This window comes from Rhinopithecus roxellana, chromosome 4 (genome assembly GCF_007565055.1).
Source record: "Rhinopithecus roxellana isolate Shanxi Qingling chromosome 4, ASM756505v1, whole genome shotgun sequence".
NCBI lineage: Eukaryota > Metazoa > Chordata > Mammalia > Primates > Cercopithecidae > Rhinopithecus > Rhinopithecus roxellana.
The window spans coordinates 107,257,413-107,279,753 of record NC_044552.1 but is presented as its reverse complement, the minus strand read 5'-3'; the positions used below and the strand labels follow the sequence as shown (position 1 = coordinate 107,279,753).

The window sequence follows — 22,341 nt, the reverse complement described above, 5'->3', positions numbered from 1 at the left end:
TCAAAAAACAAATTTATCATTTCAAACGATTTTTGAAAACAGTACTTAAAAATAACTGTAGTTAATAAAATTCAAAGCATTGAATAAGTCCAATAAAAATGTTCTTTGAGTTTGTAGCTATAAGATTTTTTTTTGAGTGGATAAATTTTCATTCGTTACATTCATTTATTTATTTATCTATCTATTTATTTATTTATCTTAAGCCTTACTTCTAGTATTTTGTCTCAGATACTTAGATAAGTATTGATATAATAATGAATTTAGTGATGCTGCTTCCCTTATTAAAATATCCACTTTAAGGTAAACTTTTCTTTCCAGTTAGATTTTCATGTTGGTGCAACATTTTTTTACATTTGCTTACATTTTATATAAAATTGTCCTTTTTGAGCTTCTTTCCAAGATCTGCTTTTTTCCTTTTGAAGTACTTTTTTAGTTGATATAAAACAATTAAAAAGTCTAATGACATCAGAAAAAAGTCCTCCTAAGTCATAAATACATACTTTGGTTAATGCAATTACCTTTAATAATTTCATATCTACTAAATATCATATTTCCTATGTAACAGCAACTTTCTCTATATCTTTCTTGTCTTGATTGAAGCAACCTACTTCAAAGGAAATTATCTTAATACGTTGCTCTTTTGATCATATAGTAAGAAATAGGAGTGTCTTGAAAGGTTATTCAGACCAACTAATGAAAGATGCTTAGAACATCACATTACATGCTTGCCCACGTTCAAAGCTTTCTAATTGTGATTAGGGTTTCTTATTAGAGAAGGAGTATACAGGAGTTAAATTGAGAACAGAATTTCACCTGACTTTTAGTCAGTTCTTCTACATAATGACCTAAAACAGGTTTCTTGAAGTTTCCACCAATCCTTCATTGAAGACTAGCAGTCATCCAAAACACTCAAGCTTCTTTTCCATGTGACATTTATCATCAATGAATAATCTCTCTTTTACAGTATACCTCTCCAGTTCCTTCACTCACGCATTTCATTTTTTACTTCACTTACCATTATAGCTGAGTAGAGTAGATCTTACATCAATTAACATCCCAAGGTCTTTTCAAAAGTGCTGCTATTAAGCCATATCTCCTTCCTTTTATGCTTGAACAGTTATTAATTTATTACTGTTACCATTAGATTCAAGAGGAGGACTTGAATTTTTTCCCTTTAAATGTAAAATTATTAGCTTCAATCTGCCTTTCTAACATCAGTAAGTTCTGGGATTTTGATTATTTAATTTATCTTAGTATTCCAGCTTTGTGTCTCCAGAATTTAATTGTATACATTAAAACCTAAAGAAGATAAGGGTCAAAAGTAAAGTCTCAAGCTCTTTCATGAGCAAACTACCTGGCTAATTCTGGTGTTCACTCAGTCTATTATGAATTCCTCCTGTACAGTCCTTTTCCTCCTCATACTATACTACCTTGCAAATGTATAAATGGCTATATGTCCTTTAAATGAAAAATCATCACAACAGATGACTTTAAGTAAAGATTTACCGCATAAAAACTTTAAATAACAATTTTGAAGACTTAATTTCAGTTACTAAGTAGTTTTTACTTTGAGGGGAGTGCAGTTTAAATACATGTAAAGTAAGTAAAAGCAATCACAGTATAGACATTTATAAACATGAGTTTATTCAATTGTAGGGAACTGAAAGAATGTAATGGTGGTGCAATTATATAGAGAAAACCTAGAAAAAAGGCAATTTTGGTTAGAGTTTTGTTTGGAAATACAGCATTTGTAAAAGAAGCAGTATTGAAAGTGCTCTCATGGTGTGGAAAAAAAGCAGATTTGCTTATCTGGAGGAAATAGTCTGGGCTAGGAACTAATAATAAAGACAGAAGTAGGTCCTAATATTCTGTGATTACATCAGTCTTTATAGACATGAAGGATGAGTAATGGAGAATCTTGAAGTGTGTGACAAAGACTTTTGGTTTCAAGAAAGATACATCCAAGCAAAGTTAGGCATGTGAACTTTGGCCAAGAGAACATATATTATTGGCAAGAGTGGGTGAGTGGACAAAAGAAAAGCCAGATATTGTTATGAGATACTTTATTTGTAATTAAAAAAAAAGTGTTCATATCCAAGTAAAACCTTGTTTACCCATAACCTTGATTCTCTAGCTGTCTACTTTATACTTGAGAGTTGGTCTCTTTAAACACCAACATTTACATTTAAAACATTTTATGAGGTGATCTTTGCAAACACTACTATAAAGTTCCCTAACTTCTTTTAAAGACAGTGCTCATTATAATGGACACTTCCCTTGAATATACCAAGTTATCATGAACATAAATTGTTACCTTGTGCTAGGATATGGTGGTAATCTTGGAGCCTATTACAAAAATATAAGGCCATTTATTACTACTCAAAATGGCCACAAATTGCCATGTTTAAAAATTTTTGTCTTTATTTTTTCTTTTATATCTTGGATGGATTTATTAAACTCATTTTTAAAGTCACTAATCAGTATTTAGCAAACAGCTATTATGTGCATAGAATTAGAGTGAAGTCCAAAAATGAAAAAAATGACACTTTCATCATTCTGAGTAAGCTTGAACTCTTTGTAATTCCTTTGCCACAAAATCACCCTACAACTACATTTATCTTGCTGCAAATTTTGTAAGAAGCTGTCCTTCATAGGATAGGTGGTGGTGGCAGCTTCCATTTTATGTTTCTACCTTGTGGCTTGGCAGTAGCCATCCGTCTCCGAGTATTAAAATTTTTGCCCTTATGATATAGGGAGCTAATGTACAATAACTCCTTTGTGGATTTTCAATAACTGGGCAGTGACTGGAGTGATGGGTTCATAAACAGACTTACTAAAAGTCGTGTTTTCAGCGACTTTTTTGTAAGTACACAGAGAGCTAGGGAACCACATCCAGAAAAGAATAGTTTGGTGAACACCTACAACCGCTAAAAAAACTCATGGCACATGCTGTTCTGATATATGTTGGAAGCAGCATGTCAGTAGGAGAAGGTTGTCAATTTTCAGAGAAGCTGTAGTTGAAAACCAGAGTCAAGACAAGGCATAAAGCCTTGTCAAAATGTCACTGTCTTATGCAACAGAGAGTTATCATTAGATTCTAAATTTATATAGAAATATTTGCTTCTTTTTCCTGTTTAATTGTTTTCTATGAATCTCTACAACATTTAAAATCTTAACTTACATGAGAAATTATAATTTTAATTACCTTTGGTATTGCAGAAAGCTTTACTCTCTAAAACTTAAAGCATTGTAGTACCAAATAGAACACTAATGTTTTTATGAAGAGAATTGGTTCTCAGAAATCCCCATTTATCAATTTTAGGATTATCAATTTCATTCATTTCATAGCCAACAAATTGAAGATTCAAGGCAATTATCTAAATATCCAGGTAAAAGCCTTAATTGGTAGTTGAAGCACAGGATTTTGGGAGGCGGAAATTATTTGATTAGCTAGTAACGTATTTGCTTTCTAATAAAGAAATTTATAAATAAACAAATGTGTCTATTACGCATCACATATTTTTCTTGGTGCTTATTAACACATAAAATAATAAAAATCAAAAGAATAACTATTATTACTACTATTATTATTATTTTCTTCAAGGGTCCCATATTTGTTGGAAGAGACATAGAAATATATAGACAGTTATAGGCTCATGGGTTATAAAGAAAATGTTTAATTACTGTTTTGAAAAATGCACAAAATATATGGGAAATACTGTATGCATGCACATCTCAGTTTCATTTGTAAAATGGGAATTATAATCACTACCATGTCATATTCTTCACAGCAGCATTTTAAAGAACAAGAAGATGATACCCATAAATACATTTCAATTGTTTTTCTTAAACTGCCACCAAAGAGATGACTTATTCTCAGCTGATGAATATTAAGCAAGTCCAAGAAGCCAATTAATTGAATACAGATTTTCGACCCTAAACCTAGTAACATAAGATTAAAATGAAATTCATGGTTAAGATAAAGGTGCAGCATCTACCATAGATTTTAGGAAATGTTCTTGTTACAAATGAGAATAAAAAGCACAGAAAAATAAAACAAAATGACTTGCTCAAGATCATAAAATTCATCAGTAGCAAAGCTAGGACAAATTTAGCTTTGTTTTAGATACTTTCTGAACACAAAGTTTTCCTTCCTTCCTTCCTTCCTTCCTTCCTTCCTTCCTTCCTCTTTCTTTCTTTCTTTCTTTCTTTCTTTCTTTCTTTCTTTCTTTCTTTCTTTCTTTCTTTCTTTCTGAATGAAGCCATTTTCTCAGCTGATCTGATTCCCCTTCTGCATCTGAGCAACTCTACCTCCATATTTGTGCTTGTTATCATCTTGTAATAAAGCTCCTTTCACAGAGAAAATAAACTTTCAATGCAGAGTGACTACTCCGCATGAAGCTCTATTTCAGGAGATTATAAATTAGCTATCTTTTTTCTCGAGCTCCTTCAGTGCAGAAATGTAAAATAAGACCAGAATGAAACACCTTGTTAAGAAGAAGGAAGAAAGGATGCCTTCTCTGTGAGGGTTGTGGTTAACAGTGGGTGATGACACATAGTCAGACATCTCTGTGACACCATCTCTATGACAAGTGATTAGAAGTGGTATGGAGTGGATAAGTTTGAGAAAATTAGAGAAGAGTAGCTAGAGTTGAAATCCAGAGGTCTGGAATAGGATTGACCCAAGGAATTCATAAAATTAGGTATGCTCAGAAAGTCATCAGTGTGAAATATACAGAAAACAGTCCCCTGAGTTTATTAGGCAGATAAGATGTGACAGTGCTCCATCTAGGGCTAGGCAGATGTAATAGATGTAAGATGTCATTATTGTTGTCATGCTATTCTAACCTTAATTAGGAAGATGCCCTTAGCTTAGATGAGCCTGTGTGAAGTAAATACAGGGAAGTTCTGGGATGGAGGTGTGAAAATAAAGAGGGAAAATGCTGATTTACTAACATGAGTCGCACATATTCAACTTCTCATTCTCTCCCTTAATAACAATTGTACTCACAGCATGTGGCCCTCAGTGTAAATCTTTTGATTGGACAGTGTATTCCACAGCTATTGTTAAATAATCAGGGGCAGTTTCCTCTGTTGTCTGTGGTGCTATAACACATTTTATAATTTGTCTGTTATAAAAGGTAGAACAAAAAAATGAATAAGCAAATTGCTGATAGTATGTTCAAGAGAAAAAAACTTTATGAAAGATTTTAAAAGGTTATATGAGGATAAAAATAGTGGAAACAGCTTATAATAAAGAAATTCAATATCACTGTTTTTGATAAATAAATATACAATTTGTTATTTTCAGGTTTTGGTTAACAGGTACTACCCTATTGGCAGAGAAGAAGTCATGTCTAGATTCCTATCTCAATCTATGTTTTGTGAGCACATTCTTTGGTTTGACCAATGCTATAATCATTGAGGAGTAGAGATAGTGGAATTATAGTCTTTCATTTAAGAAGTTCACCACATAATAATTACTATTCAGTTTGCTAAGTGCAGCCATAGGAGTAGGCATGAGGTAGCGAGACAACAGAGAGAACAGTGATTAGCTCCCTCTGGTCCAGGGAAGAAGTGAGGGAAAGCTCATAGACGCTCCCCAGAAAAGGTGACATTTGAAGTTCACTATATGTGAGGAAACAAAGGAGTAAATATCAGTAAAAGCACTGACATAGGAAGCGAAGTATGTTCAGGGACCTCTAAGAATATCATTAATTCTAAAGTATATGTCCTGGGAAAATGAGTGGGGAAGGATCAAACTGAAGAGAGAAAGAGCCTAGGTCATGATGGGACATACTTATCAAGTCAAGAAATTTTGACTCTTTTGCAAACATGGTGGTTCAGTGAAGAATTTTATGCAGGAAGAAATCAAGATCAGATTATATTTTGGAAAGGGTACCTAGAAAGCTTTGGAGAAGACAAATTAAGAAAAGGAGTCAAATTGGAAATTAGTAAACAAATCTGAAGGCCATCGATGGTAGAGGGAAGTGGAGAAGGAAAGGCCATTTCAATTAATTAATTTAGTCAAGAGATGATTAGAGTTTTACTAAAGAAAGTGTCAATGGGAAAGGAAAGGAGAGAATGAATTTGATTTTCTATGTAGCAGCGAGGTTAGGGTTTAGTGAATGATTGGTTATGAGAATCAAGGACAAAGAGAAATCTAGAATAAGCCCCAGGTTTCTATTTTGTAGGAATAAATAAGGAATAAAGAGGTATTGCAGACTGGGAAAGAATTAGTTTTAGACTCTGAGTTTGTGGTATCCATTGGACAATAAAGTCAAGGGATCCCATAGGCCAACGATCTGGAAAAAGAGTTATATTTGAAACTTGTCAGCAAATATCTGTGGTTAAAACCATGAAAGTAGATGGGATTGCCAAGGGGGTAAGATATAAAACACAAAGAGATGGTCAAGGGCAGTACTTAGAGGCATGTGAAAATGAGAAAAAGTCTACAGAAAAGGGAAAAAGAAGGACAGTTTAAAAAGTAGAAAAAGAAAGAGGAAGAACTTCATGTAATGAAAGCCAAGGGAGGAGACAGTTGCAAAGAGGAAGCAACTATAGAAACAGTGTTCTGTACTAGTAGTGATACATGAGACTGTGTAATTTATATGCCACAACAACAGTATTAGAGTGTTCTGAATTTTTATACTTACTTTTACCTGTGAATTTTATGCCTTCAGATGACGTTCTTATTGCATGTTAGTGTCCTTTTCTTTCAGATTGAAGAATTACCTTTAGCATTTCTTCTAAGAAAGGTCTGGTGGTGATAAATTCCCTCAGGTTTTGTTTGTCTGGGAAAGTACTGATCTCTTTTTTATGTTTGAAAGTTAGCTTTGCTGGGTACAGTATTCTCAGTTGACAATTTCTTTTCTTCAGTGCTTTGCCATCCTGCTCCCTCCTGGCCTGTGGTTTTCACTAAGAAGTCTGTTGTCAGACAAATTGGAGCACATATATGTTGGTTTTCTTTCTCTTGCTCCTTTTGGGGTTGTCAGCTTTTGAAAGTTTCATTATTATATGCCTTGGGGTAGTCTTATTTGGGTGAAATTTGTGTGGTGTTCTCTACCCTTCTTGTACCTAGATATGTATATTTTCTCTAGGGTTGGAAAGTTTTCTTGTATTATTTATTCATGTGATCTTTCTACCACTTATTCTTTCTTAACTCTTCCTTGAAGGCCAATGACTCTTAGAGTTCCCTTTTTGAGGCTGTTTTCTGGATTTCAGAGGCATTCTTTATTCCTTTTAATTTTTTTTCTTTTTTCTCCTCTGAACGTATTTTCAAATAACTTGTTTTCAAGCTCATTAATTCTTTCCTCTGCTTTATCAATTCTGCTGTTTTAACCCTCTGATGCATTTTTTTTTGATTCGACTGAAGGTATTTCTCAGTTCCAAAATTTCTGTTTAACTTTTAAAAAATTATTTCAATCTCTTTGTTAAATTTCTCTGATAAATTTATAAATTGCTTTTATGTGTTATCTTGGAGTTCACTGAGTTTCTTTAGAATTCTTATTTTGGATTGTTGACCTGAGAACTCATATATTGCCATCTCATTGGAGTCAGCCACTGGCTCCTTGCTTTATCCGTTTGGGAAGGTTACGGCTCCCTATTTGCTAGTGTTTTTTATGAATGTATATCTATGTCTTCTCATTGAAAGACTAGTTATTTATCCCAGTCTTCATTGCCTGTATTGATGTGGTCGGTCTAGTGATGTGTGTTTACAGGTTCTATGCTGGTTGCCTGTTGAGTCCCCTTAGCCCTAGACAGCTGCCTTTATTTTGGCACTAGATGGTGCCCTAGGCCCAGGTTTCCCACAGCTCTCACACAAGTTGGAAGCACTGCCCATTCTGGACTGGGGAGAGGGGTTTCAAAGAGGATTTCCCAGCTGTTTGGGAGGCTGGCTAGGAGTTTATGCCCAGAAGACTCATGAATGTGCCTCCTACAATGTGGTGCTGGTGAACTGTCTCTCTGACTTGGTATCTCCTTTCTCTTCTGCTCACATTTTTTCACTTCTCTGTGTCTTCAAGGATCTTCACAGCCTCAGCTTTGAATTCTGGGTTATTGATGATGATAATCTTGGCGCTAGATAGTTGTTTTTGGTTTCCTATGAGGAAGATTGAAGCCAGATATCTTCTACTCCACCATTTTGGTGATGACTGAGTAGCTTATAAATAATAGAAATTTATTCTCTCACAGTACTGGAGAAACTGGCAAGTCCAAGATCAAGGGACCAGAAAGTTTGGTGTCTGGTGAGGGTTGCTGTCTGCTTCCAAGATGGTGTCTTGTTTCTGCATCCTCCAGAGGAGATGAACTCTGTGTCCTCATGGTGGAAGGAACAAAAGTGCAAAAGGGGCTTAAGTTAGTTCTCTCCAGTTGTTTTATAAGGCACTAATCCATTTTTGAGTGCAGGGCTCTCAATGACTCCATCGAATTCAAAAGTCTCCATCTCCTAATACCACCACAATGGGGATTAAATTTCCATCTCTTAATACCACCACAATGGGGATTAAATTTCCATCTCTTAATACCACCACAATGGGGATTAAATTTCAACACATGGATTTTGGGGGACGTTCAGACCCTAGCAAGTAGCCTCCACTTCCTCCTAGGTCTGTCTTTTCAGTAGTGTGTCAATTTATAAATCAATTGGAAGGGCAGAAGCCAGGAGAAAGTGGAGGCTCATTTTCCTCATTCCTGAGAAAGGAAAATGAGAAATACAATGATAGCTAGAGAGAGATGTACTTCTAAGTAAAATAATTCTTTAGGAGGGGAACAATTAAGCAGTTTTAAAGACCGATGGAAAAGAGTGAGTAGAAAAGGAAAGTTTGAAGATAATTCATCAAGCAAGGTTGCTGAGGAGCCATGACAAAGCTGTGGCAGGGCTAGCCTTGAACAGAAGCCTTTCCTCTATGTGGTGATGTAGTGAAGTTTGGGAAAGAGGAGAAGAGAATATTTGAAAGCAACATTTGGTAGCCTTTATTTTCTGAATTATTCAATGAGGAAAATGGAAAGAGAGAAGAAACAGGTCAAATACAAATAGAGCATATTTTTAGAGGCGCCAACTGAGATCAGAAACCACATATTCCCAGTAGTGTTAGTTCATACTGTTTTGATATTCTCTTCACTATTGTACAGCCCCCAGATATAAGCAACAAGTCTCAGCTTTCATAGCAGTTCATTAACTTGGCCACCTACTGGCCCAATGTCCAAAACACCAGAATCTTTCTTTAATTTACTACATAGGCTACCAGGTGCCCATCAGAGATCAGAGCCAAGAATTATCCTTTATCCAGATACTGTCAAAGGGCCAGATGAGAGAACTTATATTTAACAGTGTCATCTGAGAGATCATTGCCAACCTTTCTGTATGAAAGTAGGTTTCCAGGGGCCACACACAGTCGCTCATGCATATAAGAGCAGCACTTTGGGAAACTAAGGTGGGAGGCTTGAGGCCAGGAGTTTGAGGCCAGCCTGGGCAATACAGCAAGACCCTATCTCTAAAAGAAAAATAAAGAAATAACTGGGAATGGTGGCATGAACCTATAGGAGGAACCTGTAGGTGGAGGCTGAGGAAAGAGGATTACTTGAGCCCAAGAGCTTGAGGTTACAGTGAGCAGTGATGCATTCCATTGTGTTTCAGTCAGGCCAACAGTGAGACCTTGTCTAAAAAAAAATTCGGTTTCCAGAATATTACATACCTGACTTTGTTTACTTTTCCTGAAGAATTGCCTTTTCTGAGTTACATGCTAATATTTTACTTTTTCCTTTCTTAAAGGTCAGAACAGGAATTAAAAATTTTAACAATGTTTTATCACTTTCGTCTATTTTTTGTTGAAGATATTGCTTATGCTGCTTAATGCAACTTGTATAAGTCCATCAGAAACATAATATTTTTAGATTTAAATATAATGATACTATTTGTTTCTCTTAAAGAGCTAACATGTTTCATCTTAATTGGTAATGAGAACATTGCATTTTCTATTTATCTCTTGCCTACCAGGAAGCTCAAAACTAAAATTAATGCTCAATCACACAACATATTCTAGCTTATGTGCATAGATACTAGCTTCTTCCACCTTACTTCAATAGCATTAATTTATACTTTTTTATAATTGTAAAATATCTCAACTCTATTTTTGGAAAGAGTCAGTTTATTAATATACATATAAAGGGAAGTGACCTCCTCATAGGTATATATCTCAACCGGAATTTCTGTATGCTATGAAGCCAATGGTAATGACAAGTGGAAAGTGTTTTTTTAATAGTGGAAATGGGAGGTATCTTACATTCATAGTTTAATATGCTAAAGATGAGAAAATCTAGTGTGTACAGAAGAATTCTTGAGTGTTGATCACATAACAGAGGAGAATCATGCTTTTTCAGATTGTTTGAAATTCCTTTCTTGGCTCAGATGCTCACCCATTCCTGCCATCTCTTTCTTAGTGCATTCTAGGGCCTGCCATGAGGCTATGTTTGGGTGTTTTGTCTCTTTTTGAGAGAGCATATGTATGGCTGAAACATTCTCTCTTTCTTCTGTGTTCGACCTCGATATGGGTGCCTCTGTGGATTTATAACAGTCTCCTTTCCTGTTTTCCCCTTTTCTCATCTTTAAAATAAAAATATATAAAATCTGGGAAAGGCAATTCTGTTTGTGAAGTGACTGCTCAGTGAGAAATGGAGAGGAAGCTTTTTTTTACCCGTCTTCTAACTTCTCCTGGTGTTCTCATGCGCTTCCCTGGCCATAATTACTTGTAGCCTGACAGCCAGTTTTGTTGAATGTTCTAAGTAGGCTCAGTACCTATGATGCTGTCTTCTATTTCATTCTTGTTTGCCTTAAGTGCAACATGATTTAACTTGGGAAATCGAGCTTGATATAGGATGAGAAAACGGAAGACACCGTGTGTCTCTTAAACCTGTTAATAAGATGATGATTCAATCACAAATAATAAGGGGAGGTGCTATGTGTTGATAGATGTGAGGGGTAAATTACTCTTTGGCTAGAAGCACCAAATTTGAAACCATGAAAAGGCAAATTCATTTTTTGGTTTATGTCAGTACATGCTAAAGGAAAGTTTAGTATGAAATATCTTTGATGTACCATTTTAAAAGTAAAATCTTACTTGAAAAGAAATTGCCTCTTAAAAATGAAAAAAATATTGAGTGAGTGATTAATTTTTTGAAGTGCTTATATTCTCCCTTTTACAAGATTATTTTAGGCTCTCCTAGGTACAGAGGAATGCAGTCGAGGAGTCTTCTCAAACCTTATTGTTCATACAAATCACCTGGGGAACTTCAATTACAGATTCTGACTTAGTAGATCTGAGGGTGGGCCTGAGCGTCTGTCTTTATAGGCTCTCAGGTGGTATTGATGCTGCTAATTTCTGGACCACAATATGGACAGAACCTCTGGAAGCCCCTTCTCATAATTTACTTCTTATGACAGTGCATTGTAGATGCCTTCCCATACATTTATGAATTATTTCCTGCACAATCATTTATATATGTTTAAGAGAAACATGGTATGATTCTCACATAGGCAGAAAATGGATTTTAAAATGTGCAAATTTAGAATATTATAGTAAAGATATTTATCTATTCATTTCTTACATTCAATGATTTTAAAAATATGCATTAGCTAACCTGAATAATTACTGAATTGTAGTTAATCAAATTTCTGGTTACATCAATGCCTTCTCCCACTAGAATACTTTGCCCACCAAAAGTGTCTGTCCTGGTGGAATATAAACTGCTGGAAAGTAAGATCTTAGTTTTGTTTCATTTACTGATATTTTTTCAGCAATTACAGCAGGGATTTGGACACCATAGACACTTGGTACACATTTGTTCAATTGAATTAAGTATGGAAGGCTTTTGTTTCAAATGCCTTTTCTGCCTTAGCAAGGGGTTTGATGATTTAAGAGCTTACAGGGCTTCACATCAATTCTTAGTGTCTAGTACTGTAAATGTAAATGTAAATGTAAATGAAACAAGATAATGGATTATTTATTCAACTTCCAAGAACTAATAACATTAGAAGTTTTTGTTTTTATTAAATTTGTCATAGATTATTTTTCTTTTGATTTGCTTGTTTCCCATCAAAGTGGAATACAGAAAAAAAAAATCACATTAATTGCATGTTTTGTGGATAACTCTACTTATTATCACTCTTCCCTTTCCCCCTTTTTAATCATTGAAGGAAAAATCATTACATTTACTGGCAATTAAAACTCACAAATGTTATATTTTTCTCAATCTCTCTCTTTATGTGGTTACTGGTATCTAGTACCCTCTCTTCCTTTTATACTTTAGCACCCATGGGCAGCGAGAGGTGTACTGAGTAGGAGGACCCGCATTTGATCTCACATCCTCTAACGACAACCCCCATGACCCTGGACAAGCCAGGAAACTGCTTTAAGTCCATCTATCTTCTCATCTGTAAAAAGTCTGTGTTGCCTTTCTTACACACTTCCTGTGAGACCCAGATAGCTGATGTGGAAGTGCTTTGGAAACTGTATACTTTTATATACATACAATTAGCTGCCTTATATTCTACTATAGCTTGTATTACCATTTTCTCATTTTTATTATTAATAATTCCTCCTAGCCTCTACATTTACCAGAAAGTTATAAACAACCACTATTATTCAGCATTTATTTAAAATGATAGATTTTAGGTTAAAAGAGAGTATCTAAGTCCTTGATTCGAAAAGAAAACTTAGATTTTTAGGTTACACACAGCTAATTAATACAAGATGCATGATGCATGACTATCATTGTAGCCCAGCTTTTTCTCTCTACAGTCAAGGATCTCCTGATCATTGACATTCATTTCTTCACATGCTCTGCCTACTGTCTGATTTTCTTCCACCCTTACTCTTTGTATGTTGGTTTGAAGGGTAACCCTCATATTCATATCAATAAGCCAACAAGTTAGTCAATTTATGTTACAAATACAGTTCTACTAATTATTAGACAGTGCACCAGGCGTCAGATATTAAAAGTCAATCCAGGTGTGCAGAAGCCAATAAAGTTTGGTAACATAAGCAAATATCTGTAAAAAATTATCCAGATATTATATTACAGTACAATAAAATAATATTTTTTATGTTTCCAAATTTTATGGATACCCTGCAGTTCTTACCATTGTTTTTAGTCCAGATAGAGGGCTAGAGAAAGGATTATTGCCACATCATTGTGAGAGGGTGTGAGGTCCAAGGGAGGGACAGATTACTTCCAGTGGGGATATTGGGTAGGTATTTGGAATAAGAGGCATTAAAACTGGGTCTTACATGATAGCTAGTGTTGTAAATGCAAGGCTATATGGAAAAAGAATCTCACATCAATAAGATCATGTGAATCAGGGATCTGAGTAAGGTGCTAACATGTACGCAGAGAATGGTGAGTGGTTTAATTCATCTGGAGCAGAAGGTACTTACAGGGGAGTTGTGGAGCTGGTTGGAAAAGTGGACCCAGATGTCAGAGTGCTGAGAATGTCAGAGTTCGAATTTGTCTTCCATCTGCTATGTTAGTCAAAATAGAGTAGACCCTCTTTTGCAAATTTCTACCAAAGACTGATAAATATTTTTAACATTTCCTGCCCACTCATTTTTCTGGTTCTTTTTTCCTCCTTGTAGAATTTGTGTTAGAAAGTGACACCTTTGCAAGGAAGCCACCTTCTTTGTCTAGAAAAATGTCATTAATCATACAGTCCATTTACATTTCCAGAGCAACATAAATATTTGATTTTAAGAAGGATACAGGCAAACGTATTGCAATGTTTTGCAGCTAGAGTTGCAGCCTCTGTGGACATGTGGTCCGCCTCTCAGTGAAGCAAAAGGCATATCACAAGCTGGTTTCTCAGCTGTGAAATGCCACTACTTAGGTCACATGTCTCAGGAAAAAAAAAAAAAAAACCTGCCAGGAGCAACGCCTTCTTCTTGGCAGAGAGGCGTGCCACCTGTCACCCAAAGCTGCTGTCCCCTCTAGCATCATGCACAGACAACTTTGCTTCACTTCTGCATGTGGGGAAGTTGTGTTCTCTGCCTTTTGCAGTGTATTTCTCCATAGCATTTATCTAGTGGAGAATTTAGTTTGATACTTATTGAATTGGGAATTATTGCCCATACTTACTGGACAAATCTTAATCCAAAAGAATGGTTATAACCTAGAATGGCACTGGGTGAAAATTTGAATTGTGTTTCACATGAAAGATGGCATATGACAGGCATATTTCCACCTGACATCTAGCTATGATGCCACCCTTGGTGACAGAGCAAGATCACACCTTATGTCTCTCCTTAATAGCATGCATGGGTTCATGGAAATCAGCCTTAGTGAACACATTGTGGATCCTTAGAACCATGCCTCATCAACTCTTAAAGCATAGAAAACAAGAAACATAATTCACATGCTCACAAGCAGGTAAAGCACTCCGTACAGCATGTACCATATTTTAGATTTCCTCCATATCTTTGTAAGGTATGATATGGGGTTAAGCACAAAGTGCTTGATTAATATTTGTTGAATGAATAATCAAATGGTGTTTTGTTAAGAGGCAATCTAATAGATATTTGGGCTGGCCAGGGTATTGGAATTCCTTAGCTTCGTGTTTCTCTAGGAAGGACCTATGTAAAACCTCACTGAGACTTACGTTTGGGAAGAGACGCATGTTCTTATTGCCGTAATAATGCCATCTTAGCACAAGTGTAATACTTAAGAGTTAAAGCATTTTCCTTTGCATTTTTGAGTGATTCCAAAAAACCCATATTAAAACATATGCTTTCCCAAAACATTTCAAATATAATTCTTAGCTTTGCCCTCTGTTTTTGTTATGGTTTAATCGTGTCCCACTACACCCCCCCCCAAAAAAAGGTTGGAACCCTAATGCCTGATATCTCATAATATGGGCTTATTTAAAGATATGGGCTTTACAGAGGTGGTTTAAATCATAAAGTTAAAATGGTATCATTAGAGTGGGCCCCAAGCCAACATGATTAGTGACCTTATAAAAAGGAGAAATTTGGACACAGAAAAACACACGCACACAGGAAGAACATAATTTGAAGATGAAGACAGAGATTGGGGTGATGCATCTACAACTCACGGAGTGCCAAAGATTGTCAGCAACCACCAAAAGCTAGGAGAAGGCATAGGACAGACTCTCCCTCACATTTGTCAAAAAGAACCAATTCTATTGACGCTGATTTTAGATTTTTAGCCTCCAGAACTGTGAGAGAATGAATTTTGTTGTTTAAGCCACCCAGTTTATGGTACTTTGTTACAGCAGCCCTAGAGAACTAATACAGTTCTTTCGAGGTTATTTATTGTAAAACCTCCTCTAGGTTTTGGTACTTTCTGCATGTGCTAAAAAACACTAGTGTTCATGGTGCAACTGATGCTCGTCTGTTTATTGACTATTAATTGTTTAACTTTTACCCTCCCCCTACCACGTGAACCACCACCTTCTACTCATAAATGGTAATATAACTCAGATGTGTGTTACTGTGATGGCTAATTTTAGCTGTCAACTTGGCTGGATTAAGGGATACCTGGATAGCTGGTAACACATCATTTTTGAGTAGGTCTATGAGGGTGTTTCCCAAGAGACTGACATTTGAATCAATGGGTTGAGCAAGAAAGAGCTGTGCTCAATAATGAAATAAGCTAAGGACCTGGATAGAACTGGAGCTGGGACCCCCCTTTTCTCCTTTTCTTGCACATCAGAACTCCAGGATTCAAGACTTTGAACTCCAGGACTTCCACCAGTAGCCGCCCAGATTCTCAGGCCTTTGACCCTGTACCGAGGGCTATGCTATCATCAGCTTCCCTGGTTCTCAGACCTTTGGACTCAGACTGAGTCACATCACTGGCTTCCTTGTTTCTCCAGCTTGTAAACAAGTTACTGTGGAACTTCTCAACCTCCATAATTGCATGAGCCAATTCCCCTATGAAACCTCCTTCCACATCTATCTATCTATCATCTATCTATCTGTCTGTCTGTCTATCTATCTATCTATCTATCTATCTATCTATCTATCTATCTATCATCTCATGTTGGTTTTGTCCCTCTAAAGAATCTTGACTAACACAGTTATTATTATTAAAAAATAATAATGATGGCAGCACCATGGATTGAGTAATTATTGTGTGCCAGGCACTGTGCAATTGTTCAGTGTTCATTGCTTCATTTGGTCCTCTCAATAACCCTAGAAGGTAGGTACTATTATTATTCTTGGAAGTTTAAAAATGATTATCTAAGTCATACAAGTAAAAAGTGGCAGACACCGGGTTCAAACCCAGTCAGTCTCATTCCAAAACCCTAGTGTCTGATCACTACATATTATCTCCTGTATAAGGAGACACTAAGATTCCTAATAGGCTTATGAATTTGAGCTAGATATTGTCAGCATTTTTAATGTCTAAGTGAGTAAGGAAAATGTAAATAACCAGTGCAAAGACTGTATTACCATGAGTGAGGGCAAAGTCTTTTTAAAAAATGAGGTCCTGGAGCTATATTGCATTCAACACACCTGCTCTTGTCAACCAGAAGGACATAGCCCAACTCATTACCAATTCAGAAAAGGATAAAATAAATGCACACTGGGTCTTCCTTTTCTGTTTTCTTCATGTTCCAAAATGTGTGTTTCTCTAGAAAAGGCAGTTCTACTCTAAAGCTTGCTCCTGTTTGGCTGTAAGTGACAGACAGGGGAGGCATTGTCAGAGGGTAAGAGTAGCTACACACTGATTTGTTTTAAAGCACACTTGATCCTTGAGAAAACTTCAAGCACAGTAACTCCTGGAAATGATGATAGAAAGACATGCCTTCTTTTCTTCTGTATTTAGAACAATTCTGTAATTAAATGAAACAAATACATCCATATTTCTTTTTTTTTTTTTTTTTTTTTTTTTTTTTTTTTTTTTTGGCAGAGCTAGCTGAGGTTTTATTTTGGACCAAAAAAAGAAGCAATTGAATTGTTTTATAGCTGGAGGCATGGGCAAGGGGGGGGTCCCCACGTAGTAAACTCCCCTGTGGGTGGGCTGAGGGCCCTCAGGTGGTCTCCTGTTCCCATTGGTACCCTACATAGTGGTCTCCCTCCCAGGCTCTGGGGCAGCACGGGAGGGGCAGGCTGGGAGGGGGTGCCGCAGCTGTTCACTTGGGCAGGACGTCAGAGGACTCGGACACCAGCTTCCCATCGCGTGTCTCGATCTTCTTCACAACCACGGCCCTGGAGGAGCTGGTGCGGCTGAAGGAGCTGGAGCCCGCGCCAGAGCCAAAGCTGGAGCCCAGGCCGTAGCTGAGGCCGGGGCTTGTGAGGCCCCCATAGGCCGAGGTCAGACCACCTGCATAGCCGCTGGTGGTCTTCGTATGAATACTCATGTTCTGCATCCCGGACTCCAGCCGGCTCTCCTCGCCCTCCAGCAGCTTCCTGTAGGTGGCGATCTCAATGTCCAGGGCCAGCTTGACGTTCATCAGCTCCTGGTACTCACGCAGCTGCCGCGCCATGTCTTGCTTGGCCCGCTGCAGGGCGGCCTCCAGCTCGGACAACTTGGCGTTGGCATCCTTAATGGCCAGCTCTCCACGCTGCTCGGCATCTGCAATGGCGGCCTCCAGGGAAGCCCTCTGGCCTTTGAGGCTCTCAATCTCAGCCTGAAGCCGGCTGATGTTCCGGTTCATCTCGGAGATCTCAGTCTTGGTGCGCCGCAGGTCATCCCCGTGCTTCCCAGCCAGGCTCTGCAGCTCTTCATACTTGATCTGGTACATGCTCTCAGCCTCAGCCCGGCTGCGGTTGGCAATCTCCTCGTACTGTGCCTTGACCTCAGCGATGACGCTGTCCATGTCCAGGGAGCGGCTGTTGTCCATGGACAGCACCACAGATGTGTCCGAGATCTGGGACTGCAGCTCCCGGATCTCCTCTTCGTACAGTTGCCTGAGGAAGTTGATCTCATCAGTCAGCCCTTCCAGGCGAGACTCCAGCTCTACCTTGTTCATGTAAGCTTCATCCACGTCCTTCTTGATGAGGACAAATTCATTCTCCATCTCTGTACGTTTATTGATCTCATCCTCATACTTATTCTTGAAGTCCTCCACCAGCCCCTGCATGTTGCCAAGCTCTGCCTCCAGCTTCAGCTTCTCCTGGCCCAGAGTCTCCAGCTGCCGCCTAAGGTTGTTGATGTAACTCTCGAACATGTTGTCCATGTTGCTCCGAGCCGTCTTCTGCTGCTGCAGGAGGCTCCACTTGGTCTCCAGCATCTTGTTCTGCTGCTCCAGGAACCGTACCTTGTCTATGAAGGAGGCAAACTTGTTGTTGAGGGTCTTGATCTGCTCCTTCTCCTGGGTGCGCACGGCCTGGATGTTGGGGTCCACCTCCAGGTTAAGGGGGCTCAGCAGGCTCTGGTTGACCGTGACTGCGGTGATGCCTCCCATGCCGCTGGCCCCACCATAGCCGCCGCCCAGGCCACCCCGAAAGCTGCTGCTTCCCACTCGGGAGTAGCTCGAGGAGCTGATGCGGGCACCAGGCCCACTCGTGTAGGAGCGGCTGCTGAAGGCCCGGGGGCCAGAGGTGGACACCTTGTAGGACTTCTGGGTCACCCTGATGGACATGGTGGAGGCAGGAGTGGAGGCAGATGGGCCGAACCAGGAGGAGATCCTAGAAGGAGCGGAGATACATCCATATTTCTAAAAACAAGGGATATTTTTCAGTAGGGAAAGGGGAAAAAAAGCTATATCCTCTCTTTGGAAATTTCTAGTGTGTTAGTAATGGGGAGTTTACTGCATTTTTAAATTTGACTATACTCTTAACTACTCATTCTCCAAAACAGAATCTACACACTGCCGATTGATTTCCCATTGTAGTGTTAGTTCATGCAGAAGCCAGCCTCTCTTATTTAGTCCCTAGTGTGATCATGGCATATGGCTATGAGTTTCCTGTTTATTTATTCATTTGCTTTTGTGGAAGGAATTCCGGTATTAAGCTCATTCAGTTGGACCAAATAAAGCTGATGACCTGTGAATCTGTGATCCAGTGAGGAGGATACATAGAGTCTATGGCTTCATAACAGAGCATTGCAATCAACCCTTCCTGGGAAGGTCTACCAATGACTCTAGGTTATCCAAAGAGCTACTAGCCTTTTAAATTTCGGTTCCTCCATTTGTAGTTATAGTTCAAGCAGACACATAATAAAAAGGTTGCGTATGAAGGAAGGGGGGTTAGTGGTTAATAAGGAGACTTGGACTCAGACACCTCTGCTTTCTTACCCTATCTTTGAGCTGTGTGACTTTAGGTGAGTCACTGAGACTCTTTAAACCTACTCCTCAAATCTGCAAACCATACATTATAATTGTACTTACTTCTCAGTTAACAAGATAATGGCTGGCATATAATGAGAACTCAATAAAATACGTATATATGTATTTTACATATAAATATAAATATATATATACACACAAACACACATATAAGCTAATAAGGTAGTGGTCTGATATTGTGTATCCTGCATTGGTTAGCTTTGATTGGAATTGACATCCCCTCCATCTGTAAATATGATACAGCGCTCATCCTAAGTCTTTTTCAGAGACCTACGCTGGAGCTAGCACATAATTTATTGGTAAAGGGGAAAAGAGGAGGTTTCCGCCGGGCGCGGTGGCTCAAGCCTGTAATCCCAGCACTTTGGGAGGCCGAGACGGGCGGATCACGAGGTCAGGAGATCGAGATCATCCTGGCTAACCCGGTGAAACCCCGTCTCTACTAAAAAATACAAAAAAAAAAAAAAAAAAAAAAAAAAACTAGCCGGGCGAGGTGGCGGGCGCCTGTAGTCCCAGCTACTGGGGAGGCTGAGGCAGGAGAATGGCGTAAACCCGGGAGGCGGATCTTGCAGTGAGCTGAGATCCGGCCACTGCACTCCAGCCTGGGCGACAGAGCGAGACTCAGACTCAAAAAAAAAAAAAAAAGAAAAGAAAAGAAAAGAGGAGGTTTCATATAGAGAATAGTCTGAGAGCCTCTTAGGCATCTAACTGCTCCCATCCCTTAACTGCTTTGTATCTGGAAAATTTGGAGTGTTTAATATGCTCATGTTGAAAGGTAATGCCTTTAGAAAATACAGCACTTAAAGTTTTGATCAGTTATGACCTCAGGATTTTCAGGTAAGTGTTTAGGGGGTCATGGTAGAGTAGTGCCTGCAGCAGGGAGCCAGTCCTTCACAGACCAGTTGGAAGACATCAAAGGTTATTCCTATTTCATAATATTCAGTTGATTTTAGCTATGAACATGTGTATAGCATTTCCTGAAGGTTTCTGAGAATCAACTTTAATCATCATCACTATTGTTTCCTAAGCACCCTTGTATAATATTCTTGGTTTATATAAACTAATGGCTTCTACTCTGTACAAGGTTGCCATTTGAAAAGGCACTGGGAAGAAAATACCAGCTGCAAAGGATGGCACAGGCTGAAGTCATGTCAACAAGATCATAAGGCTGAAGCCAGATATTTGTAATGCTGCTTGTAACTTTCTCAAGAGTAGGATATATCTTATATCTCCTGTGATTCATATAGCATCCATTACAACTCCATGTACATAGACTGAAAATGTTAGTTTAAATAAACTGACCATTACAAAGTAGGATTTTTCTTTTTATTTTAAATCAGAGTTGTGAGGCTGTGAGGAAATCATTTTCTTTATTTGTCTGAGGGAAGGAATTAGAGATTGGGGGCAATTTCTGTAACCAAACTTTCCTCAATTTATATTTACTTTACTACATTCCCTTTTCTTAGTCTTTTATGGGCCATAAATTCAGCCTCTCTTTGGTTTATAACTTAAGTTTTTATTTTTTATTTTTTGCTTAGGGCACTGGTTGTCACTTTTGGCTGCTCATTAGATTTATCTAGGGAGTTTTAAAACCTATAGATGCCCAACCCCAGCTGTGAAGGCTCTGCTGGAGCCTGGAAATCAGACTCAGGTGTCCACAGCCCTTCCCATGGGGAGAAGAATGAGAGTTAGAGAGAGAAAGGGGTAGAGAGTGGGTCTAGCTTTGCACATGTATAGGGTGAGTCTGCCTAGTGTAATCGAGTACCACCTATCCCATCACACTCAGCCATGCCGTCCTTAAGTACATGAAGGATGTACCTTCATTGACGCCTTGGTGTTGGTTGTTTCCTCCAGCTGAAATCCACTTTCTTCAGCTATTTTTGTGGCTGGCTGCTTCTTTTCATTTAGATCTTAATTCAAATATCATTTCCTCAGGAAGTCCTTCTCTATATAAGGTATAGCCCTTTCCCTTTCACTTTCTATCCTGTTGCTTTGTTTTGTTTACTTCATGCCATTTCCTACTATTGGAAATTATCTCATTTATGCAATTCTTTACATATTTGTTGTTATACTCACCTACTAACAGGACACTGTTGTATTTCCAGAACTTAGAACAGTGCCTGATGCCCCAAAAGCTTGCAGTATACGTTTTTGAAATAAAAACCCAAGGGTTTATGTTTATAACAGGAAAGATAAACATGTGACTAGACGTTGCTAATTGACTTATGGTATCCTTTCTCCCAGATTCTATTACATAGTTCTTCTCAACACAGTTCTAAGTCATCCATCATTAGCCTTCAGATTAAACCTTTTTTAATACCCCTGCTTTAACAAGTAATTTTTTGTACCTAGCTTATTTCATTTAGGAAATTAAGGCTCAAATAGGTTTAGCAAATTTTATTTTTTATTCTTTTATTCACTTAAAAATATTTACTGAGAATTTAGAATACAAGAAGCAGTATTTTGTACAAGGTTTGCCCAATACATCTCCAGAACTTTGATTTTGTGCTATGCTTGGTCATAACATATTTTTCAATATATATTTGCAGAATTTAATTCAATAGTTTAAAACTGATACATAAATTATTTTATATAAGGCATATATGACAAATGTAGGTGGGATGATTATAGTGTAGATTATAGGATCAACTTGGAGGCAGAAGGCATTTCAAATCATCTATTCCAGTGACCTCATTTTGCAGATGAGGAAGTTAAAAACCAGAGATATAATAGTTTGTTTTTCATGCATGCTCAAAGGGTGAATAGAGGACTGATGGACTGAATCCTGCTGAACGTCATGTGAGTTTTTTGTGGCACAGCAGATCTCTGAACCCAGTTCTCTGTCCAGGGATCTTTCATCCCCACCTGTGATTCCAAAATGCATGTGATTAGAAACATCTGGGGATATTGCAAAACATGCTGGGAATGGTGTCCTGGGACTCAAATTTTTATAATCCCCTTCCTCCTTAGGTAATTCTGTTGCACAGCCAAATTTGGGACCACCATGTACATGATATTATTGATATATGTATGTGCCTCAG

The 22,341-nt window shown here is 38.1% G+C and overlaps 1 protein-coding gene and 1 pseudogene across 2 annotated transcripts in view; one reads left to right on the top strand and one right to left on the bottom strand.

Moving 5' to 3' along the window:
- Positions 1 to 22,341, top strand: part of LOC115896966 (metabotropic glutamate receptor 1-like) — a 155,089-nt gene that overhangs the window by 5,515 nt on the left and 127,233 nt on the right. The gene's annotated exons all lie outside the window — the stretch shown is intronic.
- Positions 16,917 to 18,661, bottom strand: LOC104676619 (annotated as a pseudogene). Its single transcript, XR_749944.2, has one exon. The product of XR_749944.2 is annotated as a keratin, type II cytoskeletal 8 pseudogene (transcript).